Below are 9,073 nucleotides of genomic sequence, written 5' to 3'. Positions count from 1 at the left end.
ACAAAAGCAAATACAGGCAATAACTCAAATTCAGCAGTAGTTAATTAAGCTTTCAGTGTTTTGGCTAACATCTACTCCTCAAGGGGGTATATAAATTGTCTTTACTATGGAGCTACCCTGGGTTATTATCTGTGTGTTGCTTTTTATACCCATTGCCCACAAAGAAAATATATTAGGATACTGATGCCAGAAAATTCTACAGAGTGCAAGTAACTCAATGTGAAAAGGCTCTTGTTTTGATTGATAACTGTCTCATTTTCCTTTTGTGTTTTCTTTTACAGGGGAGGGTAGGAGAATGCCATATATATTTTAGGACACTTACATTGGTAAAACATGCGCACTATAATCTATTCAGCACCTGCAAGTCTTATATAAATCTACAGCAGAGGAATTTTAGCAATATATACTAATTAAATCTAAGTGAAATGAATTTGCAAATGCCATCTTTCTGTAAATGGAAATGGAACTAAAATCAGCTTGTCTGGGTGTTTAGCCTCTCCAACAGAGAATAATTTCTCTGACCATTACAGGGTCTGTTCACTTCTTTCAGAGCCCATATGCTCAAGATTGTACGTTAGTTTTAATTTATTGTGTTTTCCTTTGCTTTGGAAGTGTATTTATCTAAAATTAAATGAAATTGGAGACAGGCTAGGCATACTTTCAAAAGTTTGTTTGATGTATCGTTGTATCTCGTTCTGAACAAAGCCCTGTGTCCCCCAAGTTGATGATTTTAATAGGGAGAAAAGTGCTCTCTGCAACCCTTGACTTCAGATTCCCTTCCGATGGCTTTCAACATCTTGCAAATTCCATTTGTCTTACCTATTTTTTTGTCTTAACTTCTAACTCCCAACTTTTTTGTACTGAGCATAGAATTTGCTTTTTTAAAAGATGAAGCTCTTACAGTTAGTCAAAGTTTAACAAATAGAAAAATATGAGCTCGCAAACTTGTATTAATGCTCGATGCACATATTTTCTTCTTGCCTATACATAGTATACTAATTTTCATAGTATATTTCCTATTTATTCAAAAAACTCAAACACCCTTAATAAAATTCACTTTCTTCTCTAATCTAGAGTATCATCTTAATTTAAAAGTGAGCCACAGATAGGAGGATAAATTTGACGAAAATCTGAAAAATGAGCCCTCTGAGTCCTTGACTACTATCAGTCTTTGGTTTCCATCTGAAAGTCATTGTCACTTAACAAGCATGTACACTAAAATCAAAGCAAACCATATAAATCGCATAAGACATTTTCTGTACATGACAGTAAATTCATGCAACAATTGTGTGGTCCATATTCAGTGTTGTTCTTTGTTTCTGGGGCATGGGGGTGCAAAGAAGAAACATTTGGAAAAATTTTAGGATTTTTAAATCTGGTGTGCATTAGAAGGGGTTGAGACGCCTTCCAGTGCAAAACAGAAGGACTTCTATGTGCATTCTTAGCCATTCTTCCCACTGCTCTCAGAAACACCATCCTCCTCACGTGAGGAAAAAGAAGCATCTCAAATCCATTTTAGCACTCCCTTGTGGCTAATCAGCTTCTGAGGAAAAAGGTATCTAGTACTGTTCAGGCTCAAGTGGGTAATAATTCTCCAGCCTTGGAGCTGGTAATACACCACTGCTTTTGGTTAGTCGTTTCCCTGTTGAAAAATGATGCTTCATAGTTGCCCAAATGATGCGGGAATTCAGGTCAAATCTCCCAAGATGTTTGAATGCATCGAGATGACAAAACATTTGGAATTGTTAAGATGAGTTAAAGGAATTGTTAAAGCGTTTGGGGACACTTGGAGTAAATGGTGCAATGGTGCAAAGGGCTCGAGTCCTTCTAGTGTCTCTCCTTTATTTAATTGTAGAATGCTCAGGGATACTCTCCCGTCAAGTGAGAAGTTTGGCTCAAATCCTCTCCGATCTCCATCTGGGCCTTCCAAAAGAAAAAAATGCATTATCTTTGACTAAAGGATAATGCCATTCACTTTTTTGAGGGGTTTGGAGGGGAAGGGAAAGGAGACAGTGATGAGAAGTGAAATATAATATTAGGAACATATATATTTTCTTCTGAAATTAAGTTTTCAAGATATAATGTTACAGTTTCCACTAACAAATCCTGGACCACATGCAGCATAACTTCTAATTTTGTACAGAATTTTTTTCTTTAGCTACTGTCATTATAACAGTATAAAAAAGTCTGTCTTTCAAGCATGTGTGTAATATGCATAGGGGAAGGAGAGACTCTTGAAATAACTGTTATTTCTTATTTTGTTTGTTTGCAAATAAAATGGTTTAACACTGTAACAAATTCACTTTATTGACATATCTAAGTAAAAGAAAATGCTCCAGAAGGAAAGATTGCATTGTCACCAAAACTGAGTACAAATCATGTTTAGTATATTCTGAATTACTGGGAATTTTCTGATAGGACCACAAAATTCTAGATCTTACAGTTAAATGATATGCCTGTTGTATTTATTCTAGTCCACTCATGTAGTGACAGTGGTATCTGTGAATGTTTTGAGAGTGTTGATGTGTGCTCAAACAGAAGAGCATTAGATGTCTGAAAGTGGATCATTTCATCAATATAAGCTATATTTTTTCTTCAATTTTCTGTAATAAAGTTTTCTGGATATCTTCTAAAAAAGAGGATCCATTTGTCTCATGTAATTGCCTGAGAAGACTTGAACTCGCGTCTTCTATGTGCCAGGTGAATGCCACAGGCAAGGTATTTTTGAAGTGAAGATTTTTTTTCTTTCTCTTTTTCTCCTGCTAGGGAATTCTGCTTTGTTTGGATTAATTGCTTAATTAACTATTCCTTGGACTAGAGAAAAGCAGATTCTCCAGGCCTTTTCCCAGTGAATCTGTTGGTATCTAACAAGGATTAGAAACCATGTGTTCAGCAGAGCTCACAGCGCTCACGCTGTCGGTGAGGGAGGTACCCATGGAGGCACCCCAGCTCTTCCCTGTCCGCTGGCTTAACCGTCTGCTGTGTAAAAGGGTGGGTGGGTGGAGGTTTGAGGTTATTTATCCATAGTAGACAGAAGACCCTTAATATTTCTAGTTTAAGCAGCGCCTAAGACAACCTGCCGACATTTGTGTTCCTCTCATTTATGAGGTCTTACTCTCACCGTTTGCTGCATTGCAGAGCCCTACAGTCTAACACAGAGCCATAGGTTTCCAACTTTTGGGCAAAAACACCAAGGAATCATATTCTGCAGAGCTCAACATCTGTTTTCCTTTGAAGATCCCCAGTGTCTTGTCTCTCAATGAATCTGAAAGTCCTTAGTACCTTAAGTCACTTTTGGAACGTAAGACTGAGGATGTGTAAATACTGTTTTGAAACTGTAAGTCTACGGAGGCAACTGCTTATAAGTGGTTAAGAGTTATGGTAAAGCCCAGTGAAATGATGGGAAAGCACCAATATGTGCATATAAATTAGAGCATTGTCAGAAATACAAGGGTGAGGTCTTCTGTGAAACACAGTAGAGGGCAAAAAAATCTTGCAGGAGTGACTTAGTTGTCACCATAAAGGTGACTTTATTCCATGAAAATATTGTTTGCCCAGGCAAAGTGCATGGGGTGAAAGTATAATGAAGTAACTAATGACATTTTTAGAAGCTGTCTGAAGGTCTTATTTTTGCAAGCATCATTATGTTGCACAAGTTTATATGACATGAAGATAGCATGAGTAGCTGTGAAGTTTTCTTAAGTTTTTTGTGCATCTCCCCTGTATGAACACTGTCATAATTTTGAACAACTTATTTGCACATCTTATTTGCAAGGTGTTGCACTCTTTCCATCATGTAATTGTAAATTACTGATGCTTAAGGGATCAGAGCAGCTCTTGCATTGCATCACTGACCTAAATTTAAGCTTTTAGTGTAACTGATGCAATTAAAAAGTTGCTTGTGCTCGAAAGATTCATCATCAATAATCAAACAGTGAAATTCTATGTTGTATACTTCCTTAGTGCTTTCTGGGTCAAGAGCAATGCAGAGCAATTTGCTCTGAGATTTGTAGCCTGTGAAATTAAGCATTTGTAATTCACTGGTAAATATTTCATTGTATTTTAAAAAAAGAGAATTTAATCCTAGAAAATAACCTGCACCCTCTTTTTTCTGTCTAGACCTTTAAAGGCTGTATCTTGATGAACCGTGTTAAAGCAATGATTCATTAGCTTTCTTGGTATAGTTCCTGTTTTTCAGAACGATTAATTTATTGTGAGAATATGAAATGTGCTAAGAATATATTTTGTTTTTTTTCCTGTTTAGTATTTTACCCACTAGTGCACATTTATGACTATGTTTCATATGGCATATCTGCAAAAACTGACTTTCAAGCATCAAGTTTGGTTTCATAAAACTTTTCTGAAACTTCAAGATGTCATTGCAGATATCTTGAAGGAAAGAGCATAATGTAAGTTCTGCTTATTTTAGGCTTCATCATCGTTGACTATATTTGCTGGCTTGGCCAGTTTCTGATATGTAGCTGTTATGGACTGTGAACACCTACATCTTTAGAAATATAGAAAATACTGAGATGACTGGAAATTTATTTGACAGCCATCAAGCTGCTATATAATTATAGGATCTTGATAGTTTCATGTGGCTCCTAAGTAATGGAGAAAGGAGGAAAGGCTTATTTAACTAAAGACTTTATTATTATTATTATTTGCTCTAATTCATCTTTTAAGCAGTTGATGAAAAAAAAAAAAAAAACCTTTATGAAAGACACATAATTCTTACCCATCCAGAATTAAAAAGGCTCTTGGAAACAGAAACAGGAAAATGAAGATGTGATTGCTAGCACCTTTGAGAAAACAACAAGATTTGGGCAAAAAAGCATTGATAACTGTGTTTTCAGCAAGGAAATGAAGATTTCAGAAGGGGAGATGTTAGAGGTATGTAAAAATATACATTTATATATGTTAGTTCATTCATAGAAAAATAATCTAAAAAAATAAGGTACTTCTAGTACTTTCTAATGAAACATTTCAAAATTTGATCCAAAATATTTATTCTTGTTCACCTGTCTTTGTATTCCATTTTGTACTTTGGGTTTACTTTACAGCGTAAAATAGAACAAACATTTAGCTTGACAGGAATTTACATATTTTTGCATTCCTGGTTGACCGAAACAGCAAAAAATACAAAAAAGTAGGGAAAAAGTAAATAAAATAAAATAAAATAAAAAGTTGATCCTTTAAATGCACAGTTTGAGATTGTTCCTTCATCTCCTCTGTCAGATTTGGTTGTGAAGGAAAATTATACATACTAAAAGAATCTGAGAGACCAAAGTATATTGTAATTTAGGGGAGAGGAAGCCGTTCTGAATCAAAGGTGGGGGGGAGGGGTTTTTTTGGTTTTTTTTTTTTTTTTTTTTTTTTTTTGCTTTTTTTTTTTTGCTTTCTGTAACTGTGAGGGTGGTTGAACACTGGAGCAGGTTGCCCAGGGAGGTTGTGGAGATCCATCCATCCTTGGAGATATTCAAAACCCGGCTGGACATGGTCCCGGGCAACCTGCTACATCCAGCTGCCTGAGCAGGGGTTTGGACCAGCCGATCTCCAGAGATCCCTGCCAAGCCCAGCTATTCTGTCTTTCTGTGACTGAAGCATCTTGGCACCAAGTTAAGCACTGCAAAAATAACCAAAAAGTGAAAGCCGTATATTTGAAAGACCTTGATCTTAGAAAGGGATGCAAGTTCTTGATCTCATTTTCGATGCATTCTCCGAAGTTTCTTGGATTTACTTTTCATCTTTCTGCTTCCTTGGGCCTCTGGATTTAGGTGTTTTGTGTGCACCTGCTTTGGTGGGCTAGTTGAGCAAGATGTGCTCTAGGTTTGCTTAAAAACAAAGCATGACAAAAAAGGGCTCATGAAGATATCAGCAGGGAGTTAAAAATCAAATTTTTAATCATATGCATGCTCAAGACACCTTTGTAGGACTTGTTACTGCCAGGGAAGAGAAAAGTAGCTGCTTTCCTTCAGAGCAATCTTTAAGCTATGGAAAATGGTGGCTCAACATACGTCTAGCATGCTGCTGGTGCTACATAAATAATTTTTTACTTTTGTATTCTGTATGGAAGAGTGACTGAAGCTTGTTGTAGGCGAAGGTATATGTCATGAAAATAGTCTTGGGTTTCATGTTAAAAAAAAAAAAAAAGTCCCTGCACATGCCATAAATCGTCCTATCATAAGGTAGCAGTTCAGTTTGAATAGCAAATGTGGAATTTGTTATTTCTGGGAGAAGTCTTCATGTAAGAGGATTATATTCACAGAGATGAGTTTTTTGAAATGTAAATACCCTGAAAACTTTGTTTGTTATAAAGATAGACATGTTACTATGGTGACAGCGGCATGATTCAAAATGAGAAGTTCTACCAAAAAGTTGTTTGAATAATTCCTGCAGTTAGTAAGCAGGATGCGTGCTTTTGCCATCATTTCCATCTATATAAGACATGAGAATTTGCATACTATTCAATGTTAAGGAATTTATTGATGGTGAACAGATCTTTTTTAACTAATTATGTTGCATCAATTTATTTTGGATTTACTAATATATTAGTTTTGCAGTAGTATAAATACTTTTTCCTGAAGAATATTTACATCATTCCACTAATCTAGGCACCTTAAAAACCATAACACATTTTGGCTTCGTATGGCTAGTGCTCCTAAGATTTGTTAAATTATTTACTGGCTTAGAAAAATTTACCTTAAAAAAAAGGAAAAGGAACAAACCCTCTCCCTCCAGCACAGGCAATGTGCATATATAATTAAAAGCCTTATCCTGTATCAGCAATTTTTACAATAGTATTTTAATTTAAATTTCTTTTAAAGAAACTTGTGACAATCTGCCTTTTAACTGTTATCCTCTACATATTGTTAATTTTCTTCTAATAATATTATCTGCTGGTGTTAAATTTTGATAAACCAACACTAGGATTAACAGTTATTTTGGGGACAGTAATTCTTTCCTTTAACACAGGTAATACATTGCAATGCATTACTAGCAAGACGCATATTGCCTTATGCCAAAGCCTCCTTATACTGTAACAGCAACGCGGTCAGTCTGCCCTCAGCTAGCAATTGCGCAGGACAAGAAATTGTTCGGATAATCTAATAGATGTTCCAGGCTATACAAATGCGGTAGCTGATAACGTTCTTTTCAGTGTGCGCTTCGAGATGAGTCATCTTGGAGGGGAGGAGGCTCACAACAGACTGCATTTCCCCTAGGACTCAAGGAACATGTGGAAAAAGCACATAATAACAGTTGTTATCTAAAGCCGCTATGCTTTACAGCGTCCTGCAAGTACTACTTACTTACTGATTCTCCTGACATGTGAAGATGTCATGATGTAAGCCAATGCTGGACTGTAATAATCTTCCAGTGATAACCGTCCAGTTTCTCTGGAGCCAAAGTCTTTTAGGGGGTGTAACTGGGAAGGAAGCTGGGGACTCAATTTTTTTGTTGTATTGAGGCCTATCAAGCTATGCTTAAAAATGTTGTTGCCCAACTTTAGTCCACAAAGTGGGCCTGCCATAATTTGACCAGTATGCCCTGAGGCTAAAACTGCCTACATTTAAGCTTAACTATTAGCGGAGCAGATGTTTATGAAGTATCGGATGAGGATGTGCTGTTTAATACTCTGAATAAGTGAAAGTGGGTGTTAGTATGATGAAATTAATTATCTGAACGCTCCAAGAAATAGGAAGTCATAAAGTGTGTTCTTTTTCTTGACATCCTTTACATATAGAAAGTGAAATGTATGCGTGTTGGAAATCTGGCAATCAATTCCATGTGTTCTCTGGCATTATATATATGTACTAGAAAAAGCCAGCATTTGCTGAAATATTTTGCTTTCTCTTGAAGTATGTGTGCATGCTCATATTTTGTTGCATATTGTGTATATGTGTGTGTGTGTGTGTGTGTATTTTATTTAATTTTTTTCTTCATCACTACTCTTGTCGTTCAGGACTGTTTTGTGTATTCTGGGTCTCCGTGCCTGGAAAGCTACACTGTAATCTGGATGTGGAGGGTGTATCATCATTTTCACTGCTATATTCTTTTTGTTCATTATTTGCATAATTTAGAACATGCAGCTAAGGGGAAAAGAAAAGATTGTCTTCGTGAGAATGGTTGCTTGATTTTGGTGAAGATTTCCTGGGCCTGCCAGCCTGAGACAGCAAGCTGAAGTTGCTGGCATGGCTCAGAACTTGGGGTACAAAGACCGTTTGCTAAAATCCAGGCATACTGGGAAATATTTCCTGTTCAGGCTTGAGCAAACTAAATACAACTTTCTCTACAATTTTAAGGAATTTTACAAACAAACATACGATCTCCATAAATGTTCAGTTACTTTTTCATATCAATGTCAGAGAAGAGATTAAGGAAAACATTCAAATCGGTTTGGCATAATATCAAGACACAAGTATATTGCAAAATATGTTAGTTTTTGCTGCCCTATGAGATAAAAAGGCCCTATTGAATAAAATAAATATATGCTTTCTTCAGAAGACTTTCTTTTTGTCACTAGTAGCAGCCACAATAAATGACATTGCCTTCTATCTATTTTTACTGGTTAACATTACTAAATCAGCCTTTCTATCTCTTGGATAATATAAAGAAAAATTCATAATACAGAATCTGTTTCTCCTGACTCTTGGTATAACATAGTCAAGACACTGCATTAGGCCAGTGTAAACTGAAAATCTTTAGGGTAATAAAGTATATCATGATAAACTGCGTGGCAGCAAAAGATTTTGGAGTACTTGAATTCAAAATATCTAGAGCTTCCAGGGAGCCAGCCAAGAGAAACCAAACACAAAGGTCAAAGAGAATTTGGGGGAAAAAATGCTCAGATACTGATACAAATGAAAGATGCACAGAGACACATCATGCCGATGCCAGTCCAGGCCTTATATGCCACGTGGGAACACAGGACATGGCACCGCAGCTAATCCTCTTCAGATACTCCCGACGCTTAGAAAGCAGGTGATTGACCGTCTTCCTGCTAATATGTAGTGGCCTGATGAAAGCTGGAAAATATAATACGCTTCCTAGAAAGACTCTGTAGAGCACATTT

At 36.4% G+C, this 9,073-nt stretch overlaps 1 long non-coding RNA gene across 1 annotated transcript in view; it reads left to right on the top strand.

The window, feature by feature from the left end:
• The first annotated feature begins 4,707 nt into the window (after window positions 1-4,707).
• The window catches only part of LOC112992352 (uncharacterized), a 30,466-nt gene continuing 26,100 nt past the window's right edge, over window positions 4,708-9,073 (top strand). The window contains exon 1 of the long non-coding RNA XR_010385691.1: window positions 4,708-4,893. This is a non-coding gene — a long non-coding RNA (uncharacterized LOC112992352). The remainder of the gene's footprint in view (window positions 4,894-9,073) is intronic.

This window comes from Dromaius novaehollandiae, chromosome W (assembly GCF_036370855.1).
Source record: "Dromaius novaehollandiae isolate bDroNov1 chromosome W, bDroNov1.hap1, whole genome shotgun sequence".
Classification (NCBI taxonomy): domain Eukaryota; kingdom Metazoa; phylum Chordata; class Aves; order Casuariiformes; family Dromaiidae; genus Dromaius; species Dromaius novaehollandiae.
The sequence above is the reverse complement of the archived record's forward strand: the minus strand, read 5'-3'. Positions and strand labels throughout refer to the sequence as shown.